Source organism: Paramisgurnus dabryanus, chromosome 10 (genome assembly GCF_030506205.2).
Source record: "Paramisgurnus dabryanus chromosome 10, PD_genome_1.1, whole genome shotgun sequence".
NCBI lineage: Eukaryota > Metazoa > Chordata > Actinopteri > Cypriniformes > Cobitidae > Paramisgurnus > Paramisgurnus dabryanus.
The window spans coordinates 38,840,270-38,857,541 of NC_133346.1; the positions used below are offsets into that span (position 1 = coordinate 38,840,270).

General features: G+C 36.2%; 1 protein-coding gene and 1 long non-coding RNA gene across 3 annotated transcripts in view; both read left to right on the forward strand.

Annotated features, from left to right (window-relative positions):
• The window catches only part of LOC135745137 (NLR family CARD domain-containing protein 3-like), a 223,092-nt gene that overhangs the window by 68,998 nt on the left and 136,822 nt on the right, over nucleotides 1-17,272 (forward strand). The window lies entirely within an intron of this gene.
• On the forward strand, nucleotides 4,272-17,269 carry LOC141282927 (uncharacterized). Its single transcript, XR_012337839.1, has 3 exons — nucleotides 4,272-4,287; nucleotides 9,643-9,735; nucleotides 16,514-17,269. It is a non-coding gene; the product is annotated as an uncharacterized lncRNA (long non-coding RNA).

Sequence of the window (17,272 nt, forward strand, 5' to 3'; positions counted from 1 at the left end):
AAGAATAACAATATGATATATTTATATTGCGCTCAAAATTATTTAGAAATGGAAAAAGGAATTCTTCTCAACTACCACCAATAAAGTTTTAAAATTCTTCTTTAGAAAAACGGCATTTAAACCCACGTGCACCGAACAAGAAAACGTATGCTTACATACAGTCCGTGTATGATATATTTTTTATTTAGTTTTACATATTTTTATTTATATGCATTTAATAATAGTCTACCGTAAGGTCATAATGTACACACTGTTAAAAATTATTCAGTGGCTTTGTAAATATCTCTAAAATAAATGATTAAAGTAGCCTAACTTAATAAAATCCCTTAATGCAGTTATGCGATTTTTTTAGTTGGAAAATAAATTACTAAAAATAGAACAGATATTTTGTGTAAAATGTACATATATTATTTGATGTATACGCCTTAATAATAGAAGTATAACATTTACAGATTATTTTAGTCAATATATTTAAAAAGGTTTTTAAAACTGTAATAATTGCATATTTCAAATTATTATTATTTCTATTTGACATAAAAAATGTGTAAGTTTTACGCCTAACTTGAAGTATGATTTACTTATATTTTCAAATTGATATTATTTGAGTAAATGTAGGCAAAAAATAAATTAATAATAAGTAGAAAAAATGTCAATTTTAAACAATCACATAGCCAACGGTTTTTAATCAGCAACAAAGAAACTGCGCATTTTGCCGATGACAAACACCTCAGAAACTCCTCGAATTTATGAATATTTACACTCACAATATGATTTTATTTCCTTAGTACAAAAGTATAACATATTATACAAATTCTTAGTGAAATGTATTAAACACCATTGCATACTTTTTATCGTGTTTCATACCATGTAAAGGGAAACATGATAATATAAAAAGTAGCCTACTGTTCAGTAATGCAGGAAAGCGCAACACAACCATGCAAGCTATTAAAACGTTCAGATGCAAAAATGAACTAAATGTAAAATTAGATAAACTAGTTAATGATATTGCGTAAATGCGCTCGGTCTCTTAAAAGGTCTTCGCGAATTATTTTGTTATAAGACTCGATTATCATACATCACGTCTCTTCTACTGTAAGTACACGGAAAAAATAAGACAAATAATGCGCGTTTGAGTCGGATTTTTATGAAGAATATGTGACTGTTTATGTAACTGGCAAAAGAAAACTTTGCCAACAAAATGTTTGCCAAAAAGCATGCATTTGTATGACATCAAAGTCTATCGCCTAAACATCGATAATCTGTTACTTCAATATCATACAGTATACGCTCAGCATGAAGTCGAGCACACACATTGTCGTCAGTATGGCCTACATGAAACACGCCTGCCCTCTACAGGTTTTTATATTTCCTGCGTCCCCCACCGAACCCCCCTTCTGCGGGATCTCGCAGAATTTCGGAAGTCTCCGCGGCATTCTGTTCTCAGAGACGCGCATTTTTAAAGGCCACATCTGTAGCCCTTATTTCTTTGGTTTTGATGGCAGATATTGCTTCAGTCTGTTTCTTCCTTTGAATGGGACCATCTGCTCATCAACAGCCAGCCTCTCACTCATTGGGATTGATGTCAGTTTTGAGGTTAGATGAGTAACCAGTGGTCGGATCTTGTGGAGTGGATCATTATTATCCTCCTGTCTCTCTTCATTGTTATTGAAGTGCAGGTGTTTTTTGATGGCCTCCCATCTATTCAGTGTCATGGTGTCAGCTACCTGGGACATTCTGCAGGCTTTGTTCCAAAACATGCGGGTGCCTGGTAAACCAAACAATGACATGTACACCACAATCCCCAGGAACTGCTCCAATTCTTTTATGGTGAGGTTAAGTGGCTTGTTTGCATCACATTGTATCGCAAACAGATTTGACTGCTCTACAATAACTTCCAGAATGTCTTCAGAGAAAAACTGCTTGAAGTACTGGAGAGGGGACATGATATCATCAGATCTTGGAAGCAGGTCCTGCCATTCTGGGTAAGCATTGAAGTGTGCATTGTGGGGTGTTCTCCATCGGGGTAGGCGTGGAACATCAACCTCTTCTACATCTTCATCCTCAGACTCTGTGTCATTGTCAACAGACAGGCATTCTCCTAAAAAAGACAGCAGGAAGCATGTTTGTCATATACCCTTCATCATAGAATGACATGCATGCAAACAAACACGCACACATGGACGCACACACACACGTGATACTTTGCTGACTGACCCCTAACTGACCCCTGACCTCCAAATTGTCTCTCAAACCTGATTCAGGGATCCAGTCTTCATGACTCTCCTCAACCTCACTGTACTCATTTTCACTCTCCACAAGCTCACTGTCCTCACTGTCAGAAGGAATGACCCTAACTGCTCGATCATTTTCCTTCCGCCCGTAAAATTGTCTTGTGTCTATTTCCTGTAAGTATCAGTAGATAGTAAAAACATTGATCATGAAAAATGCATATCTTAATGCTGACTGGTCAGTGTAATTTGTACACATTATGTGTACTGTTAATAAAGAAGAGAGATAAAGTTTGCCAGAAAACACTACTCATTTAGCCAGATTATGAGATGATAGGCATCATCATCTCTTTGGCAACATATAATAATAATAATAATAATAATAATAATAATTAAATTGCACATATATTATGCATTCACAGACCTTCCCAGAAGGACTTGAATGCACCATGTGGTCCTAATTTTGCATCCGATCACATCTCCCCAATTTAGCATATTGGCCAAAAAAAACTGCAAACAGTGTTGCCCTGAGGCAACAAACAAAAAAACACAGTTTTAGTATATAAATCAAATCTAAATGTGTCTTTAAACAATCAAACATACTGCTTTACATACTGATGCACATACATATATTTTTTATATAAAGTTATTTAAATTTAAACATGTTAAAAAGTGAAATTCAACTTACCAATTTGTGGCACTGTGTCCCATGCGACTTTGCTTACAGAAAGGACTGCCCCACCCCCAAACAAAAGGCTACAACCACTTTAGCCCCTCATTTGATTGGACAGACATGTCAGGTGATATTATACATATTTATTAAAAAAAAATGAAAGGGGCAGTGTGAGGTCCAAAAAGGTGGTTTGTTGCCTACCATGCCATAGTGCAGGGTTTCTCAAAGTCCTGACTCCGGTCCGGATCCGGACCCGACGGGAACTTGATCCGGACCCGCGTCCACTTCATATTACAAGTGCATTAATTTCTATGTGATTGATTAAATGTGTGCATTTGCTACTTTACAGATGCACATTAAACTTGTAAACTATTAGTTTAGTTTTTTTTTTCTTTTTAGATTTAAGAGTATTCCTGGTCCGAAAATAAAACGAATTATTTAACATTTTTCTGTGTGACGCTGTAGCCATCACACACAGATATTATGCACAGCTACTTCATGTACTACGGCTTTTGATCAGTAAGTCCTTATCAATCTGAAATCACTGTTGGTTTGAGTCATTTAAAACATGCATTTGAAAAAGCAACACTCGTCAAACATAATCTTTATACATATTCTTTATTATCATGAAAATACCTGAAAAGGTTTGAAGAACAGGAGTATAAATATCGTTAAGACATTTCCTGGGGATCCGTGTGTCTAGTTCTTCGTCTGCAGTGCATATTAAGTTTCTGCCCGAGAGCGCCCCCTGGCTTTTGGATGTAGCGGCATTTCACAGTAATTCATTGAGAAGCATAGCAAGAATCATAAGCCAATTTATAGGCGCACCCCTAATTTAGGTCAATTTCTCTGCTTACCAACCACACTTTTTTTGCCGTGGTTTATGCATCTGATGGAGAACAAACTGTGCCATTTCTCTAATTAGGTTGCTCTGTATTTTGCACCTGGTTACTTTTGGCATATTTCTTGTGTTTATGTTAAAACATTTTTTTTTACTTTAAATGCAAAATACACTTATTTTTTCCCAAACTATTTGTGTTAATTTGTTATATAAACAAATGATTTACATAAAGTTTTTCCGGACCTATGAAAATTATGAGAATTCAGATTTGGACCTTTGAATGTAAACTTTGAGAACCCCTGCCATAGTGGGTTAAGTACAGTAACGAATTACATTTACTTTGTTACTGTCCACCACTGGTCCTACTCACTGCTCTTTGTGATTTAAGTTTTCAGATGTTATTATAAATGTGTTTTTTTATTAATCTGCCCCTGTCCAGAGCTTTTCAGTTGGAACTCAACATTTTATTGAAGTTTATTATGTGTTTGTGTCTGTCTTCATAATTTGATGAAGCAAAAAGATATGCATGAACAAAGACACTGATGGTACGATTACTTTACTTAACTCTATTCATTTTAATTAGTACCAGTACTTAAACAATACTGGGTTTAGTCCTGGTTAAGACATGGTCCTACTCACTGCTCAACGCTTAGTTTTCAGATGTTATTATCAGAGGTGGAGAGAGTAATAAAATATTGTACTTAAGTAAAAGTAAAGTTACTTTATTTTACTTAAGTAAAATCTAATTAAAGTTACTGGTCTAAAAATCTACTCAAGTAAAAGTAAAAAGTCATTTCAACTTTACTCAGAGTAAAAGTTACTTTTTTACAGCGGGGTGAGGTGGGTGATTCTAGTATAGCTAAAAAAGGACAAGGGAATATAAATTACAAACTAGTTGTTTTTAATTGAAGGAACATATTTACAATTACACTACAATAACAAAAAGTAAATAAAATAAAAAGCTTTTTATAACTAAGGACTATTTATTGTTTTGTGAACTTTTGAGGCAAAAATATGAGGTCAGCAGCTAGTAAATACAACAGCTATAGTTAGGTTGTAATTGATTTACTGCTACTAATATACAACATTATATATATATAATTGGCATATTGAGTATATAATGAGATGAGTGCCATGGCTATATACATTTATCCTTTACACATTACACGTTTATCGTCTTCTATAGTTCCCTGACCTAGGTACTTGATGTCTAAGGGTATTTTCACACCTGCGTTTTTTAGTTCGGTTGAGTTGGTAGAGTCTGGTGCAAACCAAAAGCGGACCAAACAAGCGGACCGAGACCTCCTTAAAGAGGTGGTCTCGGTACGCTTTCAAACGAAAGTGGTTTGTTTGTGGTGAGAACACGCTCCGAGATCAAACCGACCTTACTGCAAAAGTACTGCGCATTTTGGTCACCTGCGCAGTGCATTATCAGATGAGGAAGTGTTTGTTGACAGTTTCTATTACCAATATTAGCACAATGACATATTGTGGACATACCTGGAGTTGCGAGGAGATGCGGGCAGAGCCTCCGAAATTTCATGTCTTTGCCATTTGTAGTGCATTAAAACTTTGTTTTCAAGCTGCATCTTCGATTCATTCTGGAAATGAACAGTTTGTCTAGAGTGCTATATACAAACTTGTAGTATATAACAACCACGGCCATAATTACAGCTTGCAGTCGTCTGTCCATGGTGTCTGCTGTATTCTCCTTCTTTTTGTTTACTTCCGGGGTTCTGTTGGAATTTCACGCACGTTGATTCTGACCAATCGAGAAGCAGTTTAGGAAATATGTTCAAATACATGCGGCCAATGAGTGCTGTGGATCTTATCACATTATTGAATTTTGGTTAGTTTCAACTGGTGTGGACCAGAGCAATCAATGTGGTGTGAAAAGGAACCAAAACTGGAAAAAATGCTACAATGTATCTTTTTTTTTTTTTTTGCTTTTGGTCCGGACCAAAAAACCGAACTACAGGTGTGAAAACACACTAAGACCTTTATTCTTCTTTCACTTTCGCTCTATGCAATGTCTAATGGCCCTGCACATTCTGACATTCGTAAGTTGTTTGATATCACGCGAAGTTGGTTGACCTCGGAAGATGATGCTGTAAGGTGGTGCCAAACCCTGACAAAAGGCATTTCAAAAGCCAGCAGCAAATGGCTGAATCCACAGGGAACTGCTTCCTAATTCTTGTTGAGTTATCATCTGAAACTTCTCTCAAAGAGTTCACATCTACCCCCCCCCAAGAACACTACTCATTGGTGTGAGATTGAAACCTCTCTCAAAGAGAAGAGTCACACACCCTACCACACGTTCTAATCCCCCTCTCCTCATGTTCTCAAAGCAAACTGTATATGAAATGCTACATTCTGCAAACACATGTATCTGAAACTGGTCTTGTTTGGTAGCCTGGTTAGCCAGACCTACATCAAGATGTAAGGTCTGGCAACTCTTCACACAAACGGCTCAATGCAAGGGGCGGGATATAAGGTTGTCCCTCAAAATGCCTCTGCACGCAATAGGATAGCGCTATGACCAATCAGAGCAACAAAGAAGGTGACGTAGTTACCGTTACCAGTCGGCAAAACTCCAAACACATCTTTCTTGCTTAAAAAGGACTTCAGTAGGGTTATTTGCTCTTCTCTCAAAGAAAAACATAAGTCTAAGTCCTCCAGAGTCGCAGCCAAAGCCGCTTCAGAAGAAAGCTGTTCGCCAGCAGCAGCAGCCATTCTTTGTTTTCAAGTAGGAACCGTTGCAGCTCTGTCGTCATCATGTTAAGCCCGCCCCACAGACGCTACACACGATGTGATTGGCCTGACAAAATGTTGGTTTTTGGAGCTGTTAAGTGTATTGTGAGTGCCTAGACTAAACCCTGGCAGCAAATATATTTTGCGGCCGCTAGGGTGCGTCTAGATTTCTAGGCTACTTGTTTGGTGTTATATGAAGTGTTTTAAAGCAAGTGGTACATTTGGGTTTATTAATATGACAATAGGATTCAATGTTAATCTGTGACAATAAATAAGTAAACTTAACCTGATGTTGGGAGACACCTCCTACCTTAGACATGTTGACCAATCACCCACTGTATGTATATTAGGTAACACCCCTGGGCTTACAAGAACCAATCAGTATATCATATCACAATGCTTTGTTCTCTGGATATTTAAGGAAAATGTCAAAAGATTCAGGCGGGACTTTCGATATCTAGAAATGCACCCCCATGATGCTGTATCTTTGATACAGCATCATGTTTCTTTTTATTTTATTTTAAGGAATCTGTAACCAGATCTTCATCTCCTTACCAGGTATGCAATGGTTTTTCGTTTTATTCTTTTGTATTTGAATTGGATATATTAATTGGCTTTGAATTATGTTTTTCCTACCTGGTTAATAAATTGTTACATTTGCATTCATTCTAATTTGCTCTGTATCATTGACTCTTCTAAGTTACTATAAAGTATTACGATATCCTTTGTTACCACAAATCTTTGATCGGGGTTAATTCATGTTAATTAGATTCTGCCTCTTAACTATGTTGGTGGGCAGTCGCATGGACTATCGGAGTGATAGTTTTATTATCTATTTTATACGTTGTTATATAGTCATATGATTTAACTATAGGCAGCTAGAAGAAGCTAAGCTAAACCTCTGGTTATAATTCATTAAGTGGTGTAAGCGACTGTGGGGGCTATATGGATACTATTTAATGAGAGCACGTAAACATGAAACGGTATCATTAAATTGCTTTAGCCATAACCTCTAGTTATTGTATGGTCAGATTAATTATTTAACCTTAACTAAGTTGTTTTGTAATCGCATTTGGTAATTATGCGTCTAGAAGGAGCTAGACTGAACCTCGGATTATGGTTTTATGTTTTATATTTAATTGGCGATTTTTGAGAGCTATATGGTGACCTTTTAACAAGAGATTGACTTTGTTAAATTGCTTTAGCTACAACCTCTAGTACGGTCGAGTTTGTGTTCAGTACCCACACAACGGCCGGTGTGGACTGATATGACATTGGTAATCGAATGAATGAGTTAAATGAAAACATGAGTAAATGGAATGATCAAACGTTTATCCAAATTCCCAAATTACATCAATTTGATTCATTACAATACGTTTTATATCTTTGGAGTCAGATGTAAAGTTGCGTAATGTTAAAACATCATCCACAAGCACCGGAAAAGACCGAATGCGCTATAAACCGGCCATGCCGTTTGGATTCAGTCGTTGGGCCAAACGGATGGATTGGGTCATATTTGGACCCCTTACAATGCACGCGGTTGATGCGTCATACGGTAAAAACCCGGTCCGCAATTCCGTACTCACGAGTGTTCAGCAGCCTTCCATAGAAATGAAACACTTGCTTCGTCTGTGCACACGCACCAGTAGGAACAGTGGCACGGGATAGAGCGAGACCTTTAGTCTATGTGCCTGCCTGATATTATTAAATTACCTGAACATTCTTGCGCCGGTTTGATGTCAAGTTTTTAAGATCCAAAGTGGTCGCTTGAATATGGCTAAGGGTTTCTTACATAAGAATAGACCCTTTTACAGTTGGTAAACATTGTGACGTATTTGTGTGGGCGGGGCTTAGCTGGAGGCAGAAAGAGCCGCGGAGGCTATGTTGACAAGCTTAAACTAGCATGTTTTAGGAGGGATTTATTAAACATTTATGCAGAATAAGTTTCGGATCAGTCCGAATATGTACAGTCACTGATTCTGCGGGACCGTGACAGGTATTTTTGTAAATTAACTCTTGCGATTTAAACCAGGTTTTAGATATTTCCTAGACAACATATGAATTACTTTCAGGTGGATTTGGGTAATTTTGTCTAGGCTTACTGTCTTATGTAACCTATCACTGGGCTAACTATGATTAGCAATGTGGATTATTTTAAGAGACTATTCAAACGATGGCATACACATCTATCGCTGTATGTTTGTTTAGCATTTAAGCTAAACAATAGCGCGGTTGGCGACTTTTCACCTATTAAACAGAAACTTGCTGGCTTGTACTAGATAAAACCAACACAACAGTACATATGCATAGATAATTTTACCTGATATGAAGTGTGCACTGCAAACACGAGTATTATTCATGATCGTCTCCGTCTAGTCTGTACGCCGTATTGCATTCAACCACAATTGTCTTCTTGATTTCTGTGAAGAAATGTCTGACGTGATCCGGTAAAACTTTATTTTTGAACCAAAAGTGCTGTTCTTTCTAATCTGGCAGCCAAAAACACAATAAGATGACATTTTAAAGTCAAAAACTCAAACTTTTAGCGCGTCGGCTATGAGTTCCTACTTATTTTTTGCCTCCAGCTAGAGCGGTGACGTCACAGTGACGTGGGTGATAAAGGGGTCTATTGAATTGAGTGTCTGCATCAGCTGCCGCCTGTCTCGTCCACATCCATGGTTTGTGAGTTTAGCGCGTTCCCTGCCCATCAATAAATCAGTATGTTATACGTGGCACGTCTTTATCACCTTGCTTTTTTTTCAGTAACGAATGTGATTTTAAATGTAGCGAAGTACAATACTTGAAACAAAAGATACTTAAGTAAAAGTACAGATTTTTAAACTACTCAAAAAAGTAAAAGTACACAAAAAACTACTCAATTACAGTAACGTAATTTACATTGAGTAAATGTAATTCGTTGCTTTCCACCTCTGGTTATTATAAATGTTTTTTAACCCTATTCATTTTAATTAGTACCAGTACTTAAACAATACTGGGTTTAGACTTGGTCCTACTCACTGCTCTTTGTGATTAAAGTTTTCAGATGTTATTATAAATGTTTTTTATTATTATTCTGCCCCTGTCCAGAGCTTTTTATTTGGAACTCAACATTTTAATGAAGTGTATTATGTGTTTGTGTCTGTCTTCAGAATTTGATGAAGCTGATGGAGACGGAAGCAATCTAGACCAGCCGTCCAAGAAAAAAACACACAAAAAGATACGCATGAACAAAGACACTTGTGGTAAGATCTTGAAACTAGGGCTGCTGTTGTCTATTTTTTTCTTTACCTTTGATTAGTTCTGGCTACAAGGGATTGAAACAGCTAAGCATTTCCCTGTTTGTTTCTTAACCTCTTAACCCCCACCTGAACTGAGCACATTTTCACCAGTTTGGCTTTACCCAAGTCTAAAAGCAACAAAAAAAGAGGATGAAAACAAACAAAAAAGTGGCAATGTAGCATTAAAAACACGTCGTAAAAGCAACAATAATACTGTAAGGGGGCAAATATGATGAACACCATCTGTCGGCCCAAATAACAAAAAACAACCTGTCTGGTGGAGAGGTCTTTCTCGTGTTCTGTCTCTTCAGGGACTTACCGATGACGTTGTAGCTTTCGTAGGTGCAATTTAGGTAGTTTTATCTTTTATGACTCCAAAAAGATAAATCTCGTTGTTTGTACTTATGCATGAAATAGATATAATTAAGAAATTTGGATATGTTCATCATCCATCACAATGGAGAGACATCATCGTGATGCCACGCCCCCACTCCGCTGCGAGTCAACACACACTAACTCTCTTCTATAGACTATAGTTAACCTAAAATATTTGGGGGGGTTGGTCTAAAAATTGTATTGAAAATATAACTAATGTTTATTTGTATACGAGTATCTATTATGCGTGTTTAATTCTTGTTTTTTCCCCTTCATCTCATTTTACAATATTCTCACACTTGTACTGTGCTTGTGATGCTTTTCATAATAATAAAAAAAAAGAAAAAAAAAAGAAAATATAACTAATGCATATGCTATTTTTAATACTGTAGTCTATGCCTAAGACGTGACAGGCATTTGATCTTGACATTGTTAGAATCTTGCCTTTTGACATGTTGTACATTTTACTTTAAATATTTAATTTTGTACAAGAAAACAGCCCATATTAATAATTTATTAGTAGCTTATTGTAGTGTCTAGGGAGATCGTGCTCATAGTTAACTTACATAGCTATGTGGCTATACTGCACTTAAGCGGCAGTTTAAGATATAAACGCCAAGAACAAGAAAACGGGAACAACACTCCGACTGAAACGCGGGATTTACATACACAGACCATGTTTAAATTGAGATGTTTCTGGCCAGAAATACCAACTTGTTCGCTTTGTCTAGTTTTAATAAGCTGCTCCCTGTGGTGCTGAAGACACGCTCTGATGGAGTACTGATGGCACATATGCACAGATATTAACATACAACCTACTGGAAAGCGCAGAGGAGTCATTTGGTTAGTAAACTAATGAATTATAGATTTTTAAAAAAAGAAAAAAATATTTATATAAAGAGATATTTAAAAAAAGTGCACAACTCTTCTTAAGTGGAATAAATCTACTTTTTTTCCTTATGTGCATCCTATTGGAAAGAGTCATTAGTGGGGTTAATAAAATAACAAAATTATAGCTTTTAAGTACAAATAAGTATTTATGTAAAGATCTATATTAACCCTTGTGCATCCTTGAGGACATTTTTGTCTTTTTCTGTTTTGTTTTTTTGATAACTTTGCCTGCGTTAATGCTAACTGCATAAAATTTGCCACAGGTGTGCATTTTTATTGGAATTTTAATATTTAACATTCATTTCCTTTAAAAATCTATTTTTTACTAGGTACACAAAATACTTCCTCTCAGGACCTTTTGGACAAAAATGTCCCCATTGAAACCCATTAAAACTGCAATTTTTAATCCCGGTGCCATTCAACTATAAAATGATGCAATCTTTGTTAACAGGCTTTTATTATGTTGGCAAGGCTTCAGAATTTAAATTTTTACTATTTTTTACCAGATGGGGCCATTTTATTAGGTTTGGCATATAAAGCAAATTATCGCTTTATTGTTGTTTTCTGCTTATGCATATTATAGAGCCAATTAGATATATTATGAAGCTATAATTGTGTGGGTGTGTTGGTATGGATGTCAGAGTGTGGTTTGTATGTGTGTACTGAACATTTTATGTGTGTGTGTGTGTGTGTGTGTGTGTGTGTGTGTGTGTGTGTGCGTGCGTGCGTGTGTGCGTGTGTGAACAGTTTTAATGAAAAAATATATTGTACTGGAAATCACAAGACTACAACCGCTGCAAAGGAGGTGTCGTTTTTTTTCCATAAAAAAACAACAGTGGCATTGTGTAAACAAACCAGCATTTGAAGGGTTCAAATTCTGAAAATTAATGAATGTTTGGTCATTGTGATTAGAGCTGATGCTGGTTAAAAAAAATGGCATCAGTGAAAGTGGAAAAAATATTAATCTATAATATTTTTATGACACTTTTTTGACATGGACATTTTTGTCCTTTATGGACCTGAGAGGTAACTTTTTTTAAATCTGATACTGCATAAAAAAATATGAATGCATAAAAATGAATGTTGTTGTTAATCATTGACATATCCAAGGCTGTAATACTCAAAGAAAAAAAAATCTGCTTAGCATTTAGTAAATTGAAAATAATTAAAGTTTTTCTTTTTTTCATAAAAAAACAGCAGTGGCACTGTGTAAACAAACCAGCATTTAAAGGGTTAAAATTCTGAAAATTAATGAATGTTTGGTCATTGTGATTAGAGCTGATGCTGGTTAAACAAAATGGCATCAGTGAAAGTGGAAAAAAAATCTATAATATTTTTATGACACTTTTTGGACATGGACATTTTTGTCCCCTGTGAACCTATGTGCAACTTTTTTTAATTGATGCACAAGGGTTAAAATAAAAAGTGCACAACTCTTCTTCAGTGGAAGTAATGAAGTATAATAACAAATAATAATTATTACATGGATTAAAGTGAAAAAAATTCTTCTGACTGAAATTTTTTCAGGCCAAGTCATATTCCTTGTAAATAGGCGAGACCAATAGCATTCTAAGGGGAGATGTTTTTGCCATTATTTGCCATATTGAAGTCTACTGTGGGATTTATAGGGTTGCCCACTGTCACTATGAAATACAACAGCAGTGCGAGTATGTTTTTGTGAATAAACAGTGTTAACACTTAATTTCAACATATGATAGGTTTATTAATAGTTTGTTAATTTACAGCTTTACTTTTAACACAGCCCTTTAATTGAACCATTACCTTTAATATCTGTCTAAAACAAAACACTTGTGACTCCTGCACTAAGGGTTAAAAACGTTATCCCGTCATGTTAATCTACTTGTGACAAACTAAACAAATTTATTCTGTAAGATGTAGTTTGCAGGGCATATCAGATTAAGGTGAAACAGCTAAATAACTCACTATATAAAAAGAAATATGAATATCACCACCTTTAATAAAACTTAATTATTTATTAATTGTAAATCTTATTAATTTTGGCATTTACTTTTACATTTTTTTTTAAATCAAGGTTGAAACTGTTAACATTAGTTAATGTACAATGAACTAACATCAACTACTTTAATGACATAAACATGAATTAATAAATGCTTATATACTCTATATTTTCCATAGTTTGTTCATGTTATATAATGCATTTAAAAATGTGAACAAATACAACTTTTTTTAAAAGTGGTACAGAAATGTTTATATCATATTATTCAGTGCACATAAACGAAAAATGTTCTGCTCACACAACAGCTTACAGTCACAATACAGTAACGTTATGTATGAATATAAACCCTGAACGAGCAACTCGAATAAAACTCGTGTACAATTCGCACAGGATGCCTGTAATCATAGTGACAGTTGTACATTGAATGATTGTACCCTTTATCAACAAATTATTATTTTACAATAGAGGCAGAGCTGAGGTGCTATTTTATGCGCAATGTTATGCACTTAAAACAACGCATTGTGCGCAACGTGCGTATATTACACAAGAACAAAATTCAAGCTCACTAAGGATAAACAGTCAGTGATGAAATAAGGATAATAAACAATAATGTATATATCTTCGTAAATGTATAAATTGATTTAGTCAAGAGCGGTGAGAGATTAATTGTTTGATTAACATTAGTGACAGATATAAGCAAAAATGGTAACTTACCCTTTTTTCTGCTGTTTACTTTCTCCTAAGCCCTAAATGGTCGTGTTTAAGGATACTTGCAAAGACGGGATTTTTGACGCATAACCTATGTGTATTTAAGGGCAACAAAGCGGCAAAAATACTCACAAGCTCAAAGAGAAGCGAATGCGCTACTTGCTTATTCCCCTCATACAGAAACAGTGCATTTAACAGTGTTGTTATTGTTTTAATTTAAAATCACTTGTTTTTAAATGCAGATATATGTACAAACGTCAAGATTTCCTGACCACGCGCACATGCAACTGCAAGAACTGACAGGATGACATCAAAGTACTGCGAGAGCATTTTGAAAGCAGTCTCGTCTAATGAGTTCTCGGTTCGCTCTCACGGGATTTTGATGTCATCTGACTGCCTCTTGATTGTTCTGGTGCCACGTGAAGTTTACCCAAATGTTAAACAAACTCGTTGTATCAGCCACTGGTTAGATCAGCGTAGCAGTCAAAAACGATCATGTACGAGACAAATCAATTACCCCCAAAATACAGTACCCTAGACTTACTGTGCAAAGACACGTAAATTACCTGGCTGTTAGATTTTCTTAGCCCACGAACTGAAAGGCTTGCCAATCTTCCTCATTTCGCTAAACCAAGTTAATCTCCATTGATGTCCAAAACATCGGATCGTTCCTGCATTACAAGTATGTCCATGCTAGCAGAAATAAAGTTTTACCTCAGCTTAACGTGAAATACAGCCAGAACACCCGGAGTGGATCTTGTGCGTAGTGATTACAGAACGCATACAGTGGAGAGAGGAACATGATTTCGCTCCACTCCAGGCTTTGATCACAATCCACTTAACAAGGTGAATACACGGCGTCTTTATGAAAAGTTAATTTAATAATTTTGCAACTGACGGAAATCCGTCGTAGACTCGCTGCAATCGACGGAAATCCGTCGCTATGACGGAGAACTTTAATCCATGTTATTATATAATAACAAATAAAAACGAAAAATTAAAATACCCCCGCCTAACGATATCATCGTCCATCGTGATGGTTTAATGTAACCATCGTCAACTGCCAATTTAGGGGACAACGCCCAACCCTAATTTAGAGTAAAGCAGAATTAATCCAAATATAACTATTTATTAGCCAGGTAGGGAAATAATAATTCAAAGCCAATTAACAATCCAATTAAATACGAAGCATAAGTCAATAACCAAATGTAATCAAACAAAAGCATTGCATACCTGGAATGAAGGAATGCCTTACTAAAGTCACTCCTCCGTTTCTCTGGCCGCTCTGTGTCTGCTGCGCTGCGCTGCGTTGCCTCCTCTCCTCTCCCCTTCCCTCTCAAACATGACGCCGGCTTTGAGTGTTACCGGCTAAGAAGGAAGAGGTCTATGAAGGAAGAGAGGGCGTGTTTGTGTCATGGGTGGTGCTTAATTCCATGCACAAACGTGTGTTTATATCAAATTTAAAATGTTATCCATCCCCCACACTTTTGAAAAGCTTGCGCCCCTGGCTGTAAACTCCAGTCGAAAAGCTTTTAGATTTGGGTAATATTGAATCTTACGCCAATTATGCTTAATAAACTGATAACACTTGGGGTCATGTAAACCCATAAAACGGTTTCTTTTATTGGGGAAAGCCAATAAACGCCTTAAGCAAAAACCAATCGGCACAGGGGCCGGACTCACAAAACATTCTTAAGAAAATTCTTCTTCACTGCCATTTTTATCTTAAATTCAAGCTTAATAATAAAGTTAAGAACATTTTGTATCCTCAAAAAAGCTTCATAAGAAAGTTGTTATTTTTTCCTTAAGGATGTTCTTAAGAAAAAAATTAAGAAGAATTCAAATTCTAGAAAAATAACATTAAAAAACATCTTAAAGTTAGAATAACCTTACAGTAGTCTTAAAAGTTTAAGATGTTTTATATGTTCATTTGATTGTTTTAAATGTGATATGTATTGTGTAGTCAGAAATAGCAAAATTAAACAGTTTACTTTACAAAGATTAATGGGGCTTACTTCAGTAATATGTCCCGTTTAAACAAATAAATAATAATATTAGCTAACAGTTTACTTCCCTAATAATACATGCATTGTGAAATTACTAACAACTCTACTCAAAGACGCTCTACTCAAGATAGCAGTCGGTCTGTCATGTGAGTCGAGGTCTCCGAAAGCCCGGGCACACTTCACCCTCCGCGTCCGTTTCTGTCGTGCAGACGCATGTGCGATGGAGACTGAGGCGGTCGCATAGACTGAAGACAATGAGCGCTCAACCCGCATGACGGACCGATTGGGAGATTAGGGAATGATATTTACTCACCGCCTTTATTATAGCTGGCTTCTGTTACAACAGCAAATAGCATATTCTATAGTCTTAACACATCACTCATTTATGTAGTATTGCGTTATTGCAAGGTGGCAAAAAGATTACGAATATAACCTCATTAGCGGGGTAGAATAATTTATTTCAAAGCTTGTCATTTTATTCTTAAGACAGAAATGTAAAATGTTCTTAAGTTAATATTTACTTAATGACTATTATGTACTATAGGCAGTGACGGCAGTTCCTGCGGGATATCTGACAATTCTCCAAGTCCAATGTAAAGGCAGTTTTCTGCATAGCAGGTTTAATAATTTGCATGTAAACGAATACAAACAGGTTTCTATAATAAGTAGATTTTTAATAGTTATCCGCTTATTCTGTGCATGTAAACGCACTCAGCGAGACACTTAAAAGTAAGAGATTTGTACAAATAAGACATTTAACTTCAATTAAACACTTCTTTTTCAGATGCTCAAAAACAGACCAAGAGACCGTGGAGTGTGGAGGAAAAGAGTTCAGTGGACAGAAGGATGGGCAAATTCATAGCTGTGAGATGAGTGCCTGGGAAAGAAGCCTGCACGATGTGCATCACACAGGAGTCCCCAGCACTGAAAAACCGTACCTGGAAATATGTCAAATATTACGTTTACAATGAGATAGTTAAAGTCAAGAAACGGCTGTTTCAAAATCTTTAAGAATGCTGTTAAGAGTGTCACAGCTTCAAAAAAAATTCTATTGTTGTAATGTCAGTGTTCAGCACCAGTTGTAGCATTTAAATATTTTCATTTATCCATGCAAAATTTGCACAATTCACAATTTGGACATGTTTTCTTAAATTTCTTGAATTTCCCATGTTGCACAGTAAAGGAATGTTTCCTTGAATTTCCCTGTGTTGGCCTTCTTGGTCAGGTTTTAGGCCTGGTAAGCACTTTTCTGTTTATTTAAAATAGTTTAACTGACTGTGCGCGAGCACTTGAGACACAATGCCCTATTGTCTTGGTTAAAGGAACATGCCCACATTTTGGGAATTTAGCTTATTAACCGTATCCCCCAGAGTAAGATAAGTCCGTACATACCTTTCTCATCTCCATGCGTGCTGTAACTCTGTCTGACGCAGCCCCCGCTAGCTTAGCTTAGCAAAAAGACTGGAAGTAAATGGCTCCAGCTAGCAAACTGCTCCCAATAAGTGACAAAATAACGCCAACATTTTCCTATTTATGTGTTGTG